The sequence below is a fragment of the Pleurodeles waltl genome, chromosome 3_1 (assembly GCF_031143425.1).
Source record: "Pleurodeles waltl isolate 20211129_DDA chromosome 3_1, aPleWal1.hap1.20221129, whole genome shotgun sequence".
In the NCBI taxonomy this organism is placed as follows: Eukaryota; Metazoa; Chordata; class Amphibia; order Caudata; family Salamandridae; genus Pleurodeles; species Pleurodeles waltl.
In genome coordinates, this window is record NC_090440.1 from 50021212 (window position 1) to 50044751 (window position 23540).

Here is a 23540-nt window from a genome sequence, read left to right on the forward strand (position 1 = left end):
CTCAAGCACCGCTCCGCTGGGCCCTTCATCTCAAGCACCGCTCCGCTGGGCACCGCCGTCTCAAGCACCGCTCCGCTGGGCCCTTCATCTCAAGCGCCGCTCCGCTGGGCCCTTCATCTCAAGCACCGCTGGCCCATTGGCAGTCCCGGTTCTGTGTCGGGCAGGCCTTCACGACGCACTCTGCCCACCATGCCTCCTCCATGACCAGTGGTCTCTGTAATCCACCTGATGGACTGTGGCTTTGCACTCCCCAGGATGGCACAGTGGGCAATCCACCCACTGTAGAGACTTGTGAGACTGTGGCTTTGCACTCCCCAGGATGGCACAGTGGGCAATCCACCCACTGTAGAGACTTGTGAGACTGTGGCTTTGCACTCCCCAGGATGGCACAGTGGGCATGGAGGCCCTTCGTGGATCTGGCGTCGTGGACTCATGTGGCTGAGGTGCCCCCCCTTCCCTTCCCCCTGAGGTGCCTGTCTTTTTATTTTAGTGATGCCCCAGCAGTGTTCTCTCCAATGGACTCGATCTTGTGTGTGGGCTTTGCCCATGTGTTGCTGCACATTGGCCCACGGACATTTGGACTTTGAATGACTGGGCCGGACTTTTGCTACTTGTATGGATATAGTTCTAGATGTGTATTCATTCTTCATATATTGCTAAGGTCGCTATACTTTATTGTTGCAATAATATGGTTCTACTTTTACATTCATTGCCTTTTGTCTTTGTTTTTGGGGGGGGGTTGGGGGTGTCACTCTGACTTTTTTATCTGCATAGGTGTGTAGGTATTTCGGTGGGGGTGAGGGTGGGGGTGGGTGTGTGGCGTATGTGTGTGCCCGTAACCTTTCTGCCTCCCCCCTCACTGTGTCGTAGGTGCAGTACTCACCGTTGTCGTCTGCGGCGAGGTTCGTGATCCTGGAAGAAGAGCAGGAAGGCAATGGCTGGGAGGATGTGGAGTTCGGGTTCCATGCTGTTCCGATTCCACGTGGAGTGTGTCGAGGTAAGCGTTTTCCATTGGAGATGTCTGTTTCCGCCGTGTTTTTATCGGCGGGGGTCCCGCCCCGGAAAAGGTGGCGGATTGGTGAGTCTTGATAGGGTGGGCGGTACATTGTCTGCCGCCTGCCTGTTGGCGGTGACCGCCACGCTGTTTGTTTGTACCGCCGTGGCGGTCGGAGTGTTAATGCGGCGGCCTGTGTTGGCGGTTCCCGCCAGGGTCAGAATACAAATTTTTAGGCCGCCAGCCTGTTGGCGGGTTGGCCGCCGCTTTAACACTGACCGCCAGGGTCAGAATGACCCCCTGAGTCTGGCAACAGCTAGTGGTCTGGGGTGGCAAGCCGCCTCGTTATTTTCTAAGACAACAAGCTTGCTTGCAATTAAATATTTTGTAAATAAATGTTTCTGAAGCAAGTGGAGCCTGGTACATGATCCTCCCTCTATTTCTGCCCTGTCCTTCTGCTGGCCCTTTCCGCTGTCGTACAATGAGGAGAGAGCCATACCAGATTGTCAGGATGATGTAGATGATTGACATTTAGGTCAACTGCATTAGCATTTGTCTTATAAAGGTTGTCCTGAAACTCCTACATGTGAAGGTCCCTCATGGACCTGCATTTGACTCCACTATTCAAAGCTTACATTAATCTTCTCAGCTTTAGATTGCAATTCAATGTTTGGAATATGAGTTCTGTTTGAGACACTCAGGGCCTCATTTTGAGTTTGGCGGAGGCCGCCCGCCATACTCTTTAGGATGGAAAACCGCCACTCTGGCTTTCTGCCTGCTGGCCTTATTACGAGTTTCCAGCTGGACCAACAGGAAACAGACCACAACATTGACGCTGACTCGTAATAGAACTGGGGCCAATGTTGCGGTGCATCGGGTGCGACAGCGCCCATCGTGCTTTTCACAGCCTGTAATTTAGGTGGTGAAAAGTGCATTGGGGCTGTCCATGGGGGCCCCTGCACTACCCATGCCAAGTGAATGGGCAGTGCAGGGGCTCTCATGGGCCCCCGGAACCCTGTCTTCGCCAGCCTTTGCATGGCGGTGGAACCACCATGCAAAAGCCGGCAGCGTGGGGACTCCTAATACCCAGGGCAGCACTGCTTGCAGTGCTGCCCTGGCGGATTAAGACCTCCGGCACCACCACGCTGTCGACCGGTGGCAACCTGGTGGTGCCGGCGGTCAGACCGCGGACGCTCTGCCACGTTTATATTGTGGATGCCAGACCGCTGCTTTGGCGGTGGTCCGACTGCCACCGCGAGTCTGGCGGTCCCAGGACCACTAGACTCGTAATAAGGGCCTTAGTGCTTAATTTGTAAACAAGTTATGTGCCAGGGCCCTTCTCAGGAGGCCACTACTGCTTGCACCACCCATTGACCCTCCCTGTACTGCCAAAGACAGCACCAACCCTAGTACTAACTACTGCAGTCCTACAAGTCTGACAATTCAGACTATTCTAAGTCACACAACGCCATAAAAATGGTGCGGGCTGAAGGTATTATTCATTTGTAATTGAAATTGAATCAATAAATACTCAATAAAGCAATACATTTAGAAACAAAATAAATACTTTTTATGTCTCAAAATTGGACAGACAATGCCACCATATGGTGGACTATCATCACTGCTAGTGTTAAGACTTAAGTTTTGTTGCCAAGCACCGGAAACCACTGGCTCAAATTAAGCACTGGCAGATGCCGGGTGTGTATTGTGAGTTTGTGTACGGCATTTTAATGTGTTAACATTGGTATGGGCTATCATATCCTTGCAGTTTTGAGTACTGCGCTAACTTCGATACAGGACACAAATGTTTCAAATAACAGGTTGTGTGCAGATTGTGCTTGCTCTTGTCCTACTAAAGTTCTTCTAGGTAAATTCCCAAAACGAGCCAGTGCAGAGAAGCTACCAACATACCGTAAAGGCATTGGCAATTAAATAGGACCTTGAACGAAGAAATCAGTCCCACTGGGGACTAGGGTAACTGCAGAGAAAAATTTGCATTGAGTCTGTTTTCTGTTTTTCTTTCTTTTCAGGGGGATAATATGCTGTCATCTGCCCAGGAGGCTGTGACTCAGTTATCTCTGCCTGGGACTGGGCTCCTACCTTGAGAGAAAGAGATCCCTGTATTACAGAGCAGCTTCTATAATTGCTTGTCAGGGAGAGGAATGAAGGCGCCTCAGAAAGGTAAGACTTTGTGCTTTATTGCAGGCTAACGATTCTGTAAGCATCCTTATCTTGTCAAGGCTGCTCCAAACTTTATTGCCGAACTTCAGTCTGAGGAAATCCTGCTTCATATATTACAGCGGATGGAAGTGATCTGAGACATCCAGAACCTGACCTTTCCAGGTCAAGGTACCTGCTTAGTTGTTTTTTTCGTAAATCACTGACATATATCGATCTACTTTAGGCTCAGTCGATTTATTTCCTTTGGAGCACAGGCTCCATCCACGGATCTCTTCTCTGCGTGTTGTTTTCCTTAAGCATAATGTCCCTCGTTGTTCTTGTCTGGCCAACTAGTGGGGATGCCCAAATGTATTTATGGCGATAACATCTATATTTTTACTTCTTTCTATGCACTTCGACTAATAAAACTCTGGAAAGTAGAATGACCTGCCACAATCAAACAAATTGCTGCAAGTTCAGGGAGATATTGCCATCCACGCAGAGCAATATAACTATGAATGCAACTGACTAAACCTACAACAGAGGTGGAACCAATTCAGATGCCAGAGCATGGGATGGGGTCTACCTTGTAAGATGTTGACCTGGATATTGGGGATCAGAGGTTGTTGATTTATTTTATTTAGACAACAATTGCGTGCTACCCAATGATGATGAGGGCCTGAACAAAAATAACATTAGTAAACAAGACTACATAAATACAAATAGGAAAAAATAAGGATAAAAGAAAAAATATATGATCACAATAAAAAGTAAACATCTCATAAATAAATCATTCAGAATGAAAAAAACAGTTTAAAATAGGCCAGATCTTGCAATTGGAGTGCATCTTGCCAGGCTGCAGGGCTAGTGGAGGTTGTGGTCTTTGTCCCCTGGTGGAAGCCTGCTTACCATGGAAATCCCTTCTTTGCAATAGCTGGTGATTTAGTTGCAGCATAGGCTGTGAATTGTGCAAAGATCCATGTTTGTTGCACCCGGTCTGCAAAGTTTTTATGAATCCTCTAAAGTGGAAGTTTGGTGCTGGTAAACAAATAAATTGTGGCTCTTCCATGCAATGATTTTTCTTCCTGCACGTCAGGGGCATTAACTGATTTCTCTTCCCGAGTTCATCATGCTTTTCAAGCTAGTGCTTGGCATGGAAGGCTTCCCAAAGGCACTGGCCCCCTTAGTGCAGTATCCTGGCTTGAGAGCTCATGAGTGAGTCCGGTGTGGGGGCCTTCCATGAACTTTGCGGGGGGAGGGGCTCAAGTTTGATTACATCACTCAGGCTGCCCTAGCTTACATTAGCGTCACTATGACTTGAACCTGGCACTATGGCACTAGCTAGCATATCAGAGGTCTTCATCAGTTGGGCAGACCAAGATCCGCCTGTAGCAACCTGGTGCGTCCCACACATCTAAATAGGGTGGGAGAGGCATATGTTTGATGGGACAGGAAAAACACCCCCTCTAAGTCTTCAAAGCAAAATGAAGAACAGAAGATCTGGGACATTGAGAAATATCTACAGTATTGGAAGAAGGTCCATGGCAGGAGAATGGCAGAGAGGTGGTGGACTTCAGCAGAGAAGGTATGGCAGTGCAAGCAATGCCCAATGAGCGTACCCCTTCATCACTCACAGCAGTCCTGCAGGGCCTGGAGTCAGACATTATAGGGTTAGCGCAGCTGGAAACAACTCACTTTGAAAATGGTGTTCAGATGTTAGGACCTGTTAGAAATGGGGTATCTAGCAGGCAGAGGTATACACCCTTGTCCCGGTACGGACCACAATCCTAGCCTAGGTAAGTCACACCCAATCCAAATTATCCTGTGCCCACCCTCTGGTAGCTTGGCACTGAGCAGTCAGGCTTAAATTAGAAGGCAATGTGTAAAGTATTTGTGCAATAAATCATGCAATAACACATTGAGAACACCACAGAAAGACACAACATAGGTTCAGAAAAATATAAGATATATATCTGATTAAATGCAGGTCAAAACGATCAAGATTTGATAAGTACCCGTTGAAATGTCACTTTTGAAATGATAAAAAGAGTCTTTAGTTCTTAAAAGCAACAATGGTCTCTTGCAAGCACAAAGTACCTGGTTTGCATCAACATTACATGCACGCAGACCACAGAGGAGGAGATGCGTGGAAAATGAAGGGTGTGCATTGGATTTCCAGGTGCACACAGATGATGCGTCAATTCGTTTCCACCTGGCAAGGGCTTTGTGTCAAATTCCGGCTCACAGGCTTGAATCCTTTTTGCGATGAGGGGTCTTTCGAGGCCCAGGGACGATGCGTGGAAATCCTTGGTGTGCTGGACGAAGTCACAGGTGCTGTGTCGATCCGGTGGGCGATGCAGGGCAGTTTCTGTTGCATGGCTGGCGCTGCATCGACTCCTCTCGCAGGAAGTCAGGCTTTGTTGGTCCGGCTCACGATGCGTTGATCCGGTGGGCTGTGCATCGAAGTTCCGGTCGCAATGCTGGCGCTGCATCGATCTCCACTCGGGCAGTTGGGCTGCGTTGTTCCGGTTCGGTGATGCAGGGATTTTCTCACTGCTGGGCAGGCTGTGTGTCGATTCCAGCAGGCTGTGCATTGAGTTTCTCCGCACAAGGAGTTTCTTTGCAGAGATGAAGTCTTTTTGGCCCTGAGACTTCAGAAAACAGGAGGCAAGCTCAATCCATGCCCTTGGAGAGCATTTCTCGGCAGAGCCAGAGGTCAGCAAGGCAGCAGGGCAACAGCAAGGCAGCAGTCCTTTACAGCAAAGCAGTCCAGAAGAGTCCTTTGGGCAGCCGGGCAGCTTCTCCTAGCAGGTTGCAGGTTCTGGTGCAGAATGTATTCCCAAGAAGTGTCTGAGTTGGTAGGCTCAGGGACCCAGTTTATATACCCAAAAGTGCATTTGAAGTGGGGGAGACTTCAAAGAGTGGCTTAGAAGTGCACAAGGTCCCCTTTCAGTACAATCCTGTCTGTCAGGGTCCCAGTAGGGGGTTTGGCAGTCCATTTTGTGAGGGCAGCCCACTGTCCTTTGAAATGTAAGTGTCAGGCCCACCACCCTTCCAGCCCAGGAAGACCCATTCAATATGAAGATGTGTGCAGGTGTGACTGAGCATCTTGTGTTAGCTGTCAACCAGCCCAGCCAGATGTGGATTGGAGACAGGCTGTAAGGCACAGAAGGATCTTAAGTGCGGGGAAATGCTAACTTTCTAAAAGTAGAATTTCTAAAATACTAATATTAAGTCCAACCTCACCAGTCAGCAGGATTTTGTATTACCTTTCTGGCCATACTAAATATGACCTGTTTACCCCATTCTTTTCAGAATCTACCACTCAAACAGTATATGAGGTAGCCCTAATGTTAGCCTATGAAATGAGCAGGCCTCACAGCAGAGGAAAACGAATTTAGGAGTTTTCCACTACCAGGACATATAAAACACACAGATATATGTCCTGCCTTTTACCTACACAGCTACCTGCCCTATGGGTTACCTATGGGCTACCCTGAGGTTGACTTATATGTAGAAAAAGGGGAATTTAAGGCTTTGCAAGTACTTTTAAATGCCAAGTCGAAGTGGCAGTGAAACTGCACACATAGGCCTTCCAGTGGCAGGCCTGAGACATGATTCAAGGCTACTTAGGTGGGTGGCACAATCAGGGCTGCAGGCCCACTAGTAGCATTTAATTTACAGGCCCTGGGCACATGTAGTGCACTTTACTACGGACTTACAAGTAAAGTAAATATGGCAATTGGTATGAGCCAATGTCACCATGTTTTAAGGGAGAGAGCAAATGCACTTTAGCACTGGATAGCAGTGGTAAAGTGTGAAGAGTCCTAAAACCAGCAAAACAGTGTTAAAAAATGGAGGGAGGCAGTCAAAAAGTTAGGGGTGACCATCTTAAGGCTCAGTCTACCAGGACCTTTGGATAGGGAGGAGGCTGCTGTCCTAAGATGATCAAGTATGAGGTGTGCCAGCCTGGATATTCTCTGGTTGCCACAGAAATTCCTGGAATTTCCCTTTTGCAAGGGGTAGTTTTACAGGTAATGTAATATTGCAGGGTTCAATGAGTTTTCATGCATCACCCAAACCTGCAGAAGATCTCTAAGGACTTTCTTCATCCTAGGGATGACAAGTGGTCTGGCTGTCACCAGTTGACAGTTGGCAGGTCTGTCTCACTTTTACCATCATAACCTGGCCAGGTCACGAGTGATGACCAATGCCCCTCCATTCTGACAAGCTAGATCTTTGAGGGGCTGGTGTGGGAGTGGAGGTGTCCTAATGTCTACTTGTTGGTACGCCCCCCTTGGCACCCCGCTTTCAAATGGTGGCTGGGAAAAAGGTGGAGGGAGAAAAAGACTCATCTGCACCAAGCCTAAATAGAAGTCTAAAGTCTCCATTACAGAAACCACAATATTTGCTGTAGTACCGCACCCGGCATTACCAATACTGCAGTTTTTCAAATAGGTTCTTTGCTTGGCGAGGTGGGAGGTTGTCATCATCGTAAGCAGGTTTGATGTTAGAGATGTCCAATGATACCTCCTCTAAAGTGAAAGGAACATTTGTTACTGGAAGTGGTGTTTTTCAGGTCTCTGGGAAAAACAGCCTAAAAGAGAGTTAGGAAACATCATAAGTGGAGGAGGTGGACTATTGGGCAAATTAAACTAAAATCATGGAGGACAGAAATGTTGTGAGTCGCTTCCATAAAATGGTGCCCCAGCCACTACAGGCCTGTTATGTGAATTTCAGGTTAGATGAAGCAGAGATTCCATGGACACCTGGACTATTGTCTGGCAACACCTGTTGTTTTGACTCCTTTACTTTGTACCTGTTCACACCTGTTTTCAATCCCTTACCTTTGTTGTTTTTCTACTTGTCGGTTCCCTAGGTTTCCCGGTCTTTTCTTTCCCCGGATTTTCAGGGTCCTTCTAGTTTAACCAGTGTTTTCAACTTTTGCTTTGGACCACCATCTGTCCATCTGGCCACTGTGGTTTCACAGTACTATGGAGCTCTCTCCTTCGGTTCTTGGACAATGTTCTAAGGTTGTTTGGAACTAGTTAAAGTGCAGATACTCACTTCACCAAATAAGTTGTGCTCCAAACCTCTTTACTGTGATGCTGTGACATCCTGTACCTCAGAGAGTCCAGTTCAGGTCTTACAACACTCAGCTCTCATTTCCTCTCCATAATAATGTTAACTCTGGTTAGGAAACACCTAGAAATTTCATATTTGGACTTATTTGAATATTTATTAGAAACCTAATTCACTGATGAGGTTGGATGTTTATTACATATTTTGGGAAAGCTACTTTTAGAAAGTTACCTTTTTCCTGCATGAACTGTCACTTGGCAACTGAACCTAGACTGGACCCTGTTGATGACCTCTGCTGGAATAAGTCTTGCCTGCCAAGTGCTCTTCCCGGGGTCCTGGGACACATGGCTGTATCTAACTGCATTTCTGCTAAAACCTCTAAAAGATGAGATTCAGAAAAGTGTTGTACTTCCAGACTTCTGGAGTACCAGGACCAACAGGTCAAGCCAAGTCACCTAAGACTTCATTTCACTGGAGAAAAGAAATAGGTTTCTCCCATTTGGAGCTTCTTCACAGCAGCAAATCCATTTCCGTGGGCCCTTTACAAGAAAATATCCAACCTTGTGGAACTCCTTGTTGGATACAGTCTACAAACTTGTCCTGTGGAGGATTCAGAACTCTGAAAAAGAGACTAAACCCTTACTGGGTGAAGGCACAAAAATTATTCAACCTATGGCTTCAGGGCCACCTCATCCAATGGCTATCCAGCCTCATGGAACTCTTCTCGGACACAACCTGCAACCTTACGTCACTGAAGGATTTTGACTTCCATTTCAGGGACTAAGGCCCTCCTTTTAAGTTTGGTGGGCGGTGGAGGCTACCTGCCAAACTCTTTAGAGCGGAAAACGGCCACTCCGGTTTTCCACCCACTGGCCCTATTATGAGTTTCCTGCTGGCCCAGCAGGAAACAGGCCATAACATTGATGCCGAGTCGTAATCAAGCCGGTGGCAATGTTGCGGTGCGTCGGGTGGAACAGCAACTATCGCACTTTTCACTGCCTTTAATTCAGGCAGTGGAAAGTGCAACGGGGATGTCCATGTGGGCCCCTGCACTGCCGATGGCAAGTGCATGAGCAATGCATGGGCCCCCATGGGGCCCCTGGCACCCCGTCTCTGCCAGCCTCTGCATTACGGTGGAAACGCCATGCAAAAGCTGGCAGTGAGGGGACTTGTAATCCCAAGGGCAGCGCTGCAAGCAGCGCTGCCCTGGTGGATTAAGACCGCTGGCACCACCAGGCTGTCGACTGGCGGCAATGTGGCGGTGCCGGCAGTCGAACCGTGGTGGGTCTGCCACGGTCATAATGTGGAGGCCGGACTGCTGCTTTGGCGGCAGTCCGACCGCCACCACGAGTGAGGCACCCAGTATAAAGTTATGGGGACCGCAAGGAAGCCTCAAGACCCCCACAGTCCCACCGATGGAAGCTGGCATTGCTCCTGCACGCAAGGAGCTGCTACAAATAGCAGCTCCCTGCGTGTGGGAGCAATTTTTTAAATGTTTTTCCTACTCACATGCTACCAGGCAGGGAAAGAGATGAAAACTCCACTTTCAGCAAGTGGCAGCATTTTTAAAGCTCCCGCTTGCTGAAAGCGGAATGCTTGCTTTTACATGGCAAGAGCTGTGAGCTCATCCCAAGCAAAAGCAAATAGATACCTTCCAAGGATTTGCACCTCGGGAGGTAGCAGGAGCCATGTATTGCTTCAAGAGGGGGGAGCTGAGCAGCCCCCCTCCATTTTTCTATTTTGCCCTGGAGAAGTGCTGGTCCTTGGAGCCTGGGGTTTGCAAAGATCCCCACTGTCATTCGTTTTGTAGCCCAGGCAGGTGTCGGTCCCCGGGGCCATGGGGGTCTGCAGGACCCCCCCCTTTTTTTATACATAATCCCCTGGGTCGGTGGTGGCTGGACCCCCCATTACATTATTGAATATCAAACCCTGGGGAGGTGGTGGTCCCAGGGCACTGGGGGCAGGTGCCCCGTCACATATTTTGAATTATAGCCCCGGGGAGGTTTTGTTCCCCGGGGCTACTAAAAGCTCTAGGAGGGGGGGACTGTGCGCCTCTCCTACTATTAGCCTGCAATGCCCCTACACCTGGCCTACCCAGGGGTCAAAGCATTTAGTAGCTTGGGAGACCACATTTTTTTAAATCAAGGCAAAACCCTTGGATACAGCCGTGGATTTCTTCATGATTTTAAAAAAATGCTATTTGGCCATGGGGTTTCAAGGGGAACCCCTGGACCAAGGCTAGGAGGCTTGGGTAAACATACCCTGCACCATTTTCTTTTCACTTTTTTAAGGACTCAGCTGAAGCCGAGTCCCAAAATGGCTGCCAACACTTGTGTTGGAAGCCAACCAGATCTCAGCAGGAGATATCCCTGGATCCGCAGTTCTAGTTATACAAATTTCTTTTCACTTTAATGTCTAGAAGCTACTAAACAGATTTACACCACATAAAATAAAGAGTGCTCTGCGGACGAAAAGCTACTTTTGTGCCAAATTCGGTGTAATTCCATCCATCGGGCTGCAGGCATGTTTAAAGCGTCTATGGAAATTAACATGGGACACACTTTTTTTTTACCCCACCCCCATTTTCTCGGCCCTGTTGATGGATCATCCATGAACCTGCCATGCACAACCAGACCCATCTTGATGCTTTTTTGGAAAACAATTTGTGAAGATTTGTCAAACAGTGCCAAAGATATAGACAAGTCAAAAACGCTTTTTCTATGGAAGCTAGGTCTTAACTTTAAGTACCTACTGACAACCGCCAGTAGGTATAATATATATATATGCAAAAAAGAAAAGAGAACTCTGAGTAGTTCCTGAGTTTAGATGGAGAGCAGTTCTAGTAAGGAGCACCCTGCAACACCAGCAACACTCTAGATTTGCTCACCTCAAATGTCTGTTTATCTAGCAAAGTTTTTAAGCATAGGATCAGCACAGTGCTATCCACGCCGAGCTAGATAGGGACAAAGTCTTTTGCCATTGTACAGCAAAATCTTTAAGCATAGGATTGACACAGTGTCATCCTCGCCGAGCTGTAAAATGACAAAAGCCATTCATGTCAATCCTATCCAGACATTTGAGGTGAGCAAATCTAGAGTGTCGCTCTAACCCTGAAAGGGATTTGTTTTGATTTATACTGGGTGCTCCTTTGTGTCTTGACAAAGCTGAACCTCTCTGAAGAGCTCTAATGAGAGTGAAACATGTGTCAGGGGTTGCTTTTACTCATTCCAGGTTGGCTTGGATGGTATTTTACAAGTCCAAAGCTGTAATACTGTGCCTGGAGTGGTGAATGGCTTTTGTCATTTTACAGCTCGGCGAGGATGACACTGTGTCAATCCTATGCTTAAAGATTTTGCTGTACAAATGGCAAAAGACTTTGGCCCTCATTACAACCCTGGCGGTCGGTGTTAAAGCGGCGGTAATACCGCCAACAGGCCAGCGGAAAAAATAATGGAATCACGACCATGGCGGAAACCGCCAACATAGACAGCCACTTTAACACTCTGACCGCCACGGCGGTAGAAACAAACACCGCAGCGGTAACCGCCAACAGACTGGCGGAGGACAAAGTACCGCCCACTGTATTTCAACACGCCTATCCGCCACCTTTTCCGGGGCGGAACCAACGCTATCAAAAGCACGGCGGAAACAGTACACAGAAGGCAAACCACTCACCTCTCAACACCCAACGAGGAACCAGGACGCAATGGAGCCCAAACTACAGGTGTTACCAATGCTGCTCTTCCTCCTGCTCTATCAGGAGCAGGACAGACGCTGTCGCCGACCACGATGAGTACTGCACCTACAACACAGGGGAAGGGGGAAGGGAAAGAGAGTGACACACACACATGTAACACGCAATACCCCCACCCCTACCCTTACCCACAACAACATACACACAAATACATGCAGCAACATTACATATACACCCCGCACCCCCTGGAAGAACGCAAGGACAGAAGGAAATGATTGTAACGATTGTAATCATGAAAAATCTGATAGTCAGAAATCTAAATTCTGTATATACAAATATGTACACCAACTACACAAGTCCGCATAGTGTACCAATCATTGTCCGTGGACCACTGGTCCCAAAATGCATGGGCGAAGCCCACACAAGATACCTGACTTGAAACAGAGAGAACACTGCTGGGGCATCAGATTGAAAAAATACAGGCACCTGAGGGTGAGGTGGGGCACCTCAGCCAGATGAACGCACGACGCCACTGCTGCATGAGGGGGCTCCATGCCCATTGCTGTATCCTGGGGAGTGCAAAGCCACAGTCTCTCAAGTCTCTCCAGTGAGTGGTTTGCCCACTGCTTTATCCTGGGGAGTGCAAAGCCACAGTCTCTCAAGTCTCTCCAGTGGGTGTTTTGCCCACTGCTTTATTCTGGGGAGTGCAAAGCCACAGTCTCTCAAGTCTCTCTAGTGGGTGGTTTGCCCACTGCTTTATTCTGGGGAGTGCAAAGCCACAGTCTCTCAAGTGGATAACAGTCTCCACTGGTTCTGGAGGGGGCCTTGTGCCCAGAGTGCTTCATCCTGCCAAGGACTGAGGTAGTGGATGTATCTCACCACTGGTTCTGGAGGGGGCATGGTGCCCAGAGTACTTCATCCTGCCAAGGACTGAGGTAGTAGATGAATCTCTCCACTGGTTCTGGAGGGGGCATGGTGCCCAGAGTGCTTCATCCTGCCAAGGACTGAGGTAGTGGATGTATCTCCCAACTGGTTCTGGAGGGGGCATGGTGCCCAGAGTGCTCCACGTGCAGTGTGGCCGGTACAATTCCCTCACCTGGGTGTGTGTGCCACAAGGGACCTTGCCTACCAAGTTCACCCTGGCCCAGGGGAACCCACTGCCCACCTCCCCCACCCAGACACCTCGTAATGCGCACAGAGTCAGCTGAATGAGAGTGTACTCACCCCCTTGTGCCTGCTGTGATGCCCTCAAGCGCCCATCCAACTCCGGAGAGGCCACCGCCAGGATCCGGGACATCAGGGGGGTCATGGTGCGACAGGCACCCCTTCCACTTTGGGAGGCCGTCCCCAGCTGGGCCTCCACCGTCTTCTTGCTCCAACGGCGCAGGTCCTCCCATCTTTTACGGCAGTGGGTGCTCCATCTGTGGTAGACCCCGAGGGTCCGGACGTCCTTGGTGATGGCACGCCAAATACCATTCTTCTGGTTGGCGCTGACCTAGAGGAATGGTACAGGGGGAAAGGAAATTACTCACCCGTCCGGACCGTCATACTCTTGCCCACTAGTTCCCACCCATGCCCTGACACACACATACACTCACCATCCGCACATGCAGGCATCAGCCCCCCCCATGTATCTTCCATCCATACCACTCAAAGCAGGCATTGCCCATGCAGCATGCTCACAGTGTACTCACCTGTTTGTCTGGAGGACCGTACAGTTGCGTGTACTGGGGGAGGTCCCCATCCACTAGTTTCTCCAACTTCTCTGAACTGAAGGCAGTGGCCCTTTCCCCAGACACTGTAGCCATTGTCGCTTCCAGACACAGGTCACAGCAGCACTTGCAGTGTAGGTCCTCTCCTGTTGAAGGTCAGGTATCAAGTGAGTGAACAGACAGAAAATGGCAGTCACGCCCACGGCGGTGTGTACCGTCTCCGCCGTCGTACATCGTCATTGGCTCCTGGGACCCATGGGGCCCAATGTTAACCAATGCAGAATTGCGACACGGTCTTCGACTGCCCACCACGACGGTGTACAACGCCAGCGCAGTTACCTCATATCCCCTTGTCCCCCCTTACAGGTCAGGCAGCCGCCATTTCAGGGGGCCACATGGGATGGATGAAAACTGCGTCACACCTATCTGGGCTGGGAATACAGACAGATACCGGCACATTGCGGATTACTAACGTTTCTGCAAATAACACATTGTGATACCTCAGTGTTGGATGACTCTCTGCTCGCTGTTCTCCTCCATAGGGCACGTCTGCTGGGGCAGGTGATGAGCTGGTGGTATCCTCTGCTGTACAGACCCCTGGTGGACCTGTTGACAATGGAAGAGAGACACATCATAATCACATACAGACTTGATTGTGCAATAATCCTAGAACTGTGTGCCCAGTTGGAGCCAGACCTGATGTCTGCTATCTGCCATCCTACAGGGATACCCCCTCTAGTGCAGGTCCTGTCTGTACTCCATTTCCTGGTCAGTGGGTCTTTTGAAACAACAGTGGCCATGGCATCAGGGATGTCCCAGCCAATGTTCTCTAATGTGTTGTCCAAAGTGTTGTCTGCCCTGCTGAAACACATGAGCAGCCTCATCGTTTCCCACTCATCGTTTTCCCTCAGGTGAAGGATTTGCCCACAGTGAAAGGTGACTTCTGTGCCCTGGGACATATCCCCAACATCATTGGTACCATTGATGGTACATATGTGGCATTTGTCCGCCCCGCAGGAATGAACAGGTGTACAGAAACCGGAAAAGCTACCCTTCGATGAATGTGCAGATGGTGTGTTTGGCAGACCAGTACATCTCCCATGTGAATGCCAAGTATCCTGGCTCTGTACATGACGCTTACATTTTGAGGAATAGCAGCATCCCTTATGTGATGGGCCAACTCCTGAGCCACCGTGTGTGGCTAATAGGTGAGGCCAAGGTCCCAATACAGTTGACATAGGTGTCTGGGTATGGGGTTGTCCCTAAGGGTTAGTGTATGTCTAACAGTTGTCCCTCGACAAATGCAGGTGACTCTGGTTACCCCAACCTCTCATGGCTACTGACCCCAGTGAGGAATGCCAGGACAAGAGCAGAGGAACGTTACAATGAGACACATGGGCGAACAAGGAGGATAATAGAACACATCTTCGGCTTCCTGAAGCCCAGATTCCGGTGGCTCCATCTGACAGGTGGTTCCCTTTACTACTCACCGAAGAAGGTGTGCCAGATAATCGTGGCCTGCTGTATGCTGCACAACCTGGCTTTCCGACGGCAGGTGCCTTTTCTGCAGGAAGACGGGCCAGATGGTGGTCTTGTGGCAGCTGTGGAGCCTGTGGACAGTGAAGAAGAGAAGGCAGAAGAAGAGGATATCGACAACCGAAACAACATCATCTTGCAATACTTCCAGTGAGACACAGGTAAGAAGATGTCACTGCTTCCCACATCTCATACTATTGTTGGAGAAAGCATAAGTCTGTCATTTTCACTCAGTGTATGGACACTGACTTGTCACTTTGACTTTCCATTTCACAGATCTGGGTCCCACTTTGTGCCCTCTGCTATGTTTACTCCTGGCCTACAGCTGCGTTACATTGGTATGTGAACAAGTAAATTGACATTGCTATATTCCGTAGATATTGAAATTACACATTTGTGAAAGCACACTGACTCCAGATTGATTTTTGATTCAAGGGTGTTTATTTCTGTGCAAATAAGTGGAGGGGGGTGTGAAATGGGCTGGGGTGATGGTGGAGGAATGTCCATGGCAGAGTCCAGTCTCTTGGTCTCACAGGTGCATTTTCCAATGGGGCATAGGAAGTGGAGCTATGGCAGTTTAAGGTGGACAGGGTGACAAAGTGGGACCGAAGGGTGACATTCAGGAGGGTCTTATTTCCTGGCGGGGGTCTTGGCAATGCTCTGTCTTGTTCCTGGATCTCAGGGACCGTTTTCGGGCTGCTTCTCCTTCTGCAGAGGGTGGGGTGCTGGTGGCCTGTTGGTCCTGTGGCGGTGCCTTCTGTCCACTAGCGCCGGCGGAGGTGGAGGGCTGTTCATCGTCCAGGCTAGTGTCAGGGGCCCGTTTGTGTGCCACTGTGTCCCTCATGGTGTTGACAAGGTCTGCCAGCATCCCTGCAATGGTGACCAGGGTGGTGTTGATGGACTTCAAATCCTCCCTGATCCCCAGGTAGTGTTCCTCCTGCAGCCGCTGGGTCTCCTGAAACTTGGCCAGTACTGTGCCCATGGTCTCCTGGGAATGGTGATAAGCTCCCATGATGTTGGAGCGTGCCCCATGGAGAGTGGGTTCCCTGGGCCTGTCCTGCCCCTGTCGCAAAGCAGTCCTCCCAGCTTCCCTGTTATCCTGTGCCTCTGTCCCCTGAACCGTGTGCCCACTGCCACTAGGTCCCCGATCGTCCTAGTGGGGTTGCCAAGGTTCCCTGTAGTGGTGGACACACTGCTGATAGACATGTCCTGGGGACAGAGGGATGGGCGCTGTGGTGGTGTTTCCTGAGGGGGGAGGTTCAGTGGTGGTTTGTGACTGTGTCAGGGGAACCGACTGTCCCGAGGTCCCTGATGGGCCGGGCTATTCATCTTGATCCAGGCGTGCAGAGCTGCTGGCATCACTGTGGGTCTCTTCTGTGGGGGACTGGATATGTCTGGCACCTCCTGTCCGGTGACGTTGGGTATGGGTCCTGTTGGGGTGTAAATGCATAGTTATTGTATCTGTGTGTGCCATCTTGTGCAATGGGTGAGTGACCCTCTATTCCTGTGCTTGCATTATTGGCTTAGTCCTTGTGTAATTGGTGATTTTGGGGCATAAGTGAGTCTCTGTACTGGACATGCTTTGGTGATGGGTGTCCATGCATTGGTTTTACATGCAGGGCTTGGTTTTGGGATGTGTGGGTTGTGTTAGTGGGGTATCTGTGGGTTGTTGGGGTGATGGGTGTGAGGGTAAGGGTGGCGGTAGGTGATGGCATGCGGGTGGGGTGTGGGGGATAAAGTAGTAAAGATATGTCTTACCAGAGTCCAGTCCTCCTGCTACTCCTGTGAGGCCCTCAGGATGCAGTATTGCCAAGACTTGCTCCTCCTATGTTGTTAGTTGTGGGGGAGGAGGTGGGAGTCCACCGCCAGTCCTCTGTACAGCAATCTGGTGTCTGGATACCACGGAACGCACCTTCCCCCGTAGGTCGTCCCACCTCTTCCTGATGTCATCCCGTGTTCTTGGATGCTGTCCCACTGCGTTAACACTGTCAACAATTCTGCGCCATTGCTCCATCCTCCTTGCAATGGAGGTGTGCTGCATCTGTGATCCGAATAGCTGTGGCTCTACTCAGACGATTTCCTCCACCATGACCCTGAGCTCCTCCTCAGAGAACCTGGGGTGTCTTTGAGGTGCCATGATGTGGTGTGGGTGATGTGTGAGGTGGTGTCTGTTGTGATGTGTGAGGGTATGTGTTGGTGTGTGTTGTTTGAGGTGCGTGGATGTTGTGTAAGTGATGGTGTTGTGTTAAGTAGTCTCTCTCTCTCTGGCCTTCTTTCAAATTTTTGGTTGTAAGGGTTTGTGGGTGATGTGGGTGTGTGCTTTATATTGGATTGGGTGTGTGGGTGTGGTGTGTGTATGTGTATCAGGTGTATGTTTTTCCAATTGTCCAATGTGGTTGTGTTTTGTAAGTGTGTTTGTATTTTGAGTGCGGCGGTGTGTACCGCCAATGGATTACCGCGGTTACAAGACCGCTGCGTTGATTTGTGGGTCGTGATAGTGTGGGCATATTCCTGTTAGGGTGACGGTGTTGGTTTTGGTATCGCCAGTTTATCACTGACCTTTGGTGTGGCGGACTTGTGTGGGTGTCTGTGTTGTGGCGGATTCCGAGCTGTGGGTCGTAATACCTGTAGCGGAATTCCGCGGCCGCAGCGGTATGTTGGCGGTCTTCAGCACGGCAGAAAGCGGGATTTACCACCAAGGTTGTAATGAGGGCCTTTGTCCCTATCTAGCTCGGCGTGGCTAGCACTGTGCTGATCCTATGCTTAAAAACTTTGCTAGATAAACAGACATTTGAGGTGAGCAAATCTAGAGTGTCGCTTGTGTTGCAGGGTGCTCCTTACTAGAGCTGCTCTCCACCTAAACTTGGGAACTACGCAAAGTTCTCTTTTCTTTTTTGCATAATTTATGCGTCACTCCAACCCTGAAAGGGATTTGTTTTGATATATATATATAATGTTCAACATGTATATAGGTGACTGCATAGTTTTCATATAAGGTATTTGATTAGATGCTTATCATAATCAATTCAACTGATAAACTTGCATGTTCACCACACAATTTAACTCATATTTCCCTATATCAATCCACCACTAATCCTTTTTGGGATTGGAGTAGCAAGCTGCTCTCCAAAAATGCGCTTTGATGCCCCATCAGAGGTAGTAAGCACTATATAAATACAATTTCAATTACAATGACAATTACAAGTGTAGAAGAGTGTCCTTAGTTTAGTTTGCAGAGCAATAATAGGTCACACACCAGGATACCAGAAGCCAATAATCCCACCCACCACAGTTGTGGTCCTTTGACTTCTGTCCTCCAAGTGGCCTTCTAAACAGTGTCTGACACAGTGCCTCATGAAAATAGTAATTTGCTGTGGAGGAGCTGACTTTTTTGCTAGCAACAGTGCTACTTTTGAGGTCATTTTTGCAATCTGGCACCCTCTGGTGGCCATTTGCAGTGCTGCTGTAAGACAGCTTCCTACAGTGGCCTTCAACTAGCTTGGGCCATGAGGTAAAGTATCTTCAGTATGTAACACAAGCGCAGCACCTTTCAATGAAACATTTTGTGTACTGCCTGCTAGGGACCAAGCTTGCTAGGAAAAGTTAACCAGTGGATCGTGGGAACTTTGTGACCGGTAATCGATAAAGACCTCATAGAATCTGGAGCTCACAAACCACACATCAAAGAATTTGAGTATTTCCTAATCAAACTTTCTTGTTGTACGTGACTTTTAATTGCTCTCCAGCCGCAGCCAGCATGAGTTGGAAGTCCTCTTCAGAGCCACAACTCCACAGAAGTGCCATATAAGTTTAAGGCAAGATGCACAGTAATCCATATTTCCACTGATGGGATTGTACTTTGACAGTGCATATAGAAATAAATTCATAAACGTTTTTCAGGTCCCTGCCTTTAAAATGAGAGCGACCTTAACTTTCCTTGCCAAGATGGCCACATTGGAAACGAGCTGATATATGATAGTACTTGTTGTGCAGTCAATTATGGCAACACTGCAGGAAAGCTTTATTCCTATCACTAATAAGTGATGAAACTATTTTTATAAGACATAATTGATTATTAAATCCTGTTTGTTTCACTAACTTTGCTTTCCATCATGCAATAAACAGGATGAGTTATCATTGTATAACTTAATGGTATTAAATATTTCAACGCTGGAAGGATGAAAGGCTGATTGAGTACTGAAGGACCCTCAAACACAGACGCCAAAATCAAATGTTTAAACCATGACCCACCTAACCAGCTTGTACTAGAATGTGCTGCAATAATAGCTGTTAATTGCTACCTGAAAACCATATTTATTTCTTCTGCTTTTATATACTGGGCACTTTTATTTTATCATAGTGTGTTAAAAGCGTGTACTGCCTTTTTTTTTATCTTCTGTGGCAGATGTGTCCAGAATATTTTGCATCAAAACACATTACAGTGTACCCCCTGCAGATATACTGTGGCACATTTGCTAGTTGGCATCATCTATTCAACTCATAAATGATTGCAGGTGTGAGGCATGAATAGCATTGATCTCTGTGTCTTGCCTCGGTCATCGTTTTGTAATCCAGCGAGATATTCTTACATTCCCAAACTAAATGTATCCTGTTCCAGCAACTTTAATGATTCATTCAAGAAGACACGCAGGTCTTCTAATTCGTTTTAGGAATAATGGTTTTCCTTCTTTTCAAAAATACTTTCCTTTTATTTTTGACCTCACTTGTAGGAGGGTTTCTTACTTAGGCTGTCATCCACTTTATGAGCTGGCCTCACTCCAGACATAGGAAGTGACATCACAAGGCATTAGATCCACTTCAGAAGGAATGAAGTTGAAAAAGTCAAAAACACAACACAAAAAAAATACCACATAAATTAAGAAAAGTAGAGTAAAATTTAGGAATCAAAATAACACCAAAAAACACAAATCCATTAAGGAGAACTGGAGATATGAATTTGTAAAGATTGAAGAGAAAAACCATGAAGAAGAAAAGCACCAATGGTAGTGCCGTTAGAGTGAGACCTAGACACAATTTTAGATGAACCACGATGGTGCCCAAGTCCGATACTCCAACCAGGTTCAGGATTTTATCTTAAGACTGAGGCCCTTATTACAAGTCTGGGCCCTGGGGATGGGGTCTCCAAGGCCAAAATTGGCCTAGGGAGAGGGGCCACTTGGCCTCTCACTTTACAGTAAAACAAAAAAGTATTTGGCCCTGGGTTTTAAAATATGTAGCCCCGAGGAGGTGGTGGTCTCTAAACCCCAGGGGTCGGGGGGATTGTGTACCCCCCAATATATTTTTTTCATGTACCAGGGAGTTGGTGGTCCCTGGGACCTGCAGGAGTCTGAACGGCCCTCCTAAATGTTTTTATGTGTAGGTCCGGGTGGAGGGGTCCATGCAGCCGCCCATATATTTTTTCTAATGTTGTACAGAAAGGCAGATGTCCCTGGGAACCTGGTCCTCTAAGTTTTTTTATTATGTAGCCCCAGGGAGGGGGTGGTGCCTGAGGCCCGAGGGGGATTTGTGTGGCCCCCCCAAACACTTTTTTAGGTAGCCCTGGGGAGATGGTGGTCCGCAGGGCATGTGGGGGCCCGTGCGGCCCCTAAATATGTATATTTAATGTTTACCCCCTTTAAGTTCCAAACCCCTTTAGCCATACATGGAGCAGGGTTTGGAGGCTAAAGGGGGATGACCAACCCCTATGCACACAACCAAAGTCTGTGCATGGTGCAGGGTTGTGAGGTTAGAGGGGGTTGGCCGCAGACCAGGCCCTGTGGCAAACCCCCACCATGAATGGCCAAAGGCCGTGTGTGGCACAGTTTGGTATGGTTAAAGGGGGTTGGCTGCAGGGTACGGCTGCAGGCTAGGCCCTGAAGTTAACCCCCGCTAAAGGCCATGTGTGGTGGTGGTTGAATTAATGTATAGTAATTTAAAGAAAAAAATTAAAAAAAGAAATTCACTGAAAAATCGAAAAGTTATAGGGACATTATAGTTAGGAAACAGAATAAAAAAAACAGAAATTCACTTAAAAAAACAAAGGTTACATTGAGGTTATAGTTAGGTTCTGAATTTCCTTGCACAGATCCATGGAAATTCAGCAGTTATAATAATGGTTATCGCAAGTAACTATGGGCCAGATGGATGAAAACTGGGGTCTGCGAATCGCAAAATGCTATTTTTAAGAAATCGCTATTTCTGAGTCGCAATTGGCCATGTAACAAAATTGCGATTCAGAATTAGCGATTTCTTAAAAATCGCAATTTGTGGTTTGCGAGGCCCATACACCAAATCGCAATTTGCATTCTTGCAATTTGCGATTTTTTTGCGATTCGGTAAAAAATCGCAAAATGCGAGAAAGTTCGAGAATGCACACCTGGAGGAGCCTGATGACTCATCAGCAGGAAATGAGTCATCTCAGGCAGTTTCAGGTGCCACACCCAAACCAGCATCCTGAGAGAGAGCAGCCAGCCACATAGAGCAGCACTCAGCAGGAGCAGAAACACCTGAGCCACAATGGAGCCCCAAGGTACAGCACAGGAGAAGCAGGAGGGGAAGCGCAAACTCAAGTTCAGTGAGCAGGAGCTGGAGGTACTAACAGAAGAGGTGGTGAGGAGCCATGACCGCCTGTTTGGCAAATCATCACTCCAGGTGCCTGAGAGCGAGAAGAGAAGGCTATGGCTTGAGATCCAAGGTAAAATCTGCGCTATTGGAGTGGCACAGCGCTCCATTGAGGAGATCAAGAAACGCTGGTAAGACCTGCGGTCCCGGGCAAAGGAGAGGGTGGCAAGAAGACTTGCAGAGGCCAGGGGCACAGGAGGAGGACCACCAACCGAGCCACCTGCCACACCACTGGAGGACCTGGTGGAATCCACACTCCTCCCGGAAGCAGTGACAGGGGTCAAAGATATAGTCACCTCCGCTCAACCGAGTACCAGCCAAGGTAAGTGCAATGTTGTCGTGTGAAACCAATATGTGCATGCATAAAAGCCCCTTAGGAATTAGCATGTAATGTGAAGTAGTGTGTGAAGTAGTCCACTCCACATCTTAGAAGCAGCACAACAATGCATTATGGGAGTTGTGGTCCACAAACTAGTACAGACAGTAGCATGACAATGTAAGCAAGCATAGTGACACCCAAGGTAACACAACACACACTACACCATGTAGAGCATAACCTGTAGCTTTATTGCCATTTCTGGACAGATAATGTAACATACAGAACTGACATGCTGCATATTGTTGCAGGTGGGCCTGGCACAGCAGCCACAGAAATTCCGTGTGTAGGGGAGACGGACACACAGCAGCCCTCTGACACCAACACCAGTGGGTCCGTCATTGTCTCCACTGTGCGCCGCAGGCCCAGGCCATTGCCACTTCCAGACCTCAGTGGTGACTCCGATGTGCAGCAGGAGGGGCCAAGCACACCATCTGCACCAGATAGGCGCAGCCAGATACCAGAGGACAGGGGTCATTCAGCACATTGCAGAAGTGCCACAGTGTCCCAGCAGCAACCGCAGGAGGCAGCTGAGGGTTCATCCTTGTTCGGGGGACTTGAGGCTGCTATGTTGCAGCAACAGCACCTGCAAAACAGGAGAATTTTGAGTCTGGACAGGAACCTGAGAGTCCACAACAAACATATGATTGGCCTGCATCGGCGAATTGACACCCTGAACAACAATATCACCCAGCTGCGTGAGGGACAGGTGCAGGACTCTCAGGACACTAGGGAGCTTACCAGTGCAGTGCGTGACCTGTGTGAGGAACTGCTCCACGAAAGGGTGAGTCGACGCAGACATGAACACCTCTTCAGAACCATGTTTGCAAACTACTGCAGGTCCTCAAATAGGATGGCAAACTCAACCGCACTCATCGCCCGTCTCGCTGTGGCGCCCCAAGTGGAGGCTGCACACACCAGCAGGGATGTGGGCCAGGTCCTTGTCCAAATCACTAATGTGATTGAACTAGTCATGGGACAGAGGTCGGCCACTCCCAGTGAGGTTGCCTTGGGGGACACTGAGGTCAGTTCGAGCCTTAGTAGTGTGCAAGTACCTGCTTCAGACATCAGACGGCGCAGTGCCAGGCACAGCACTGGCACTGAGGGTGACATTCAGGGTGCCAGTGAGTCAACTGGGCACCCCAGTGGTGTGCGTGGGAGGAGGAAGTGACTCTTGCCGCATTGACACTGGTGTTCCCACTATGATGTAATAGTGTGGGACTCAGTTCTTTTGTTTATTTGCGATTTTCTTATTCACCTGTTTACTTAATTTTTCACTATTAATTACCTGACGTAAGGTAATAAATTTCTATCACTACAGGTACAGTTGTCAGTGGATTTTTGTTATTCATACTCACGTCTGAA

The 23540-nt window shown here is 48.6% G+C and overlaps 1 protein-coding gene across 4 annotated transcripts in view; it reads left to right on the forward strand.

Annotated features, from left to right (window-relative positions):
• The window catches only part of LRRC4C (leucine rich repeat containing 4C), a 3131096-nt gene that overhangs the window by 941049 nt on the left and 2166507 nt on the right, over positions 1-23540 (forward strand). For all 4 annotated transcript variants that reach the window (XM_069221814.1, XM_069221813.1, XM_069221816.1 and 1 more), the window contains exon 4: positions 3025-3175. The gene's annotated coding sequence lies outside the window, so the exon portion shown is untranslated. The remainder of the gene's footprint in view (positions 1-3024; positions 3176-23540) is intronic.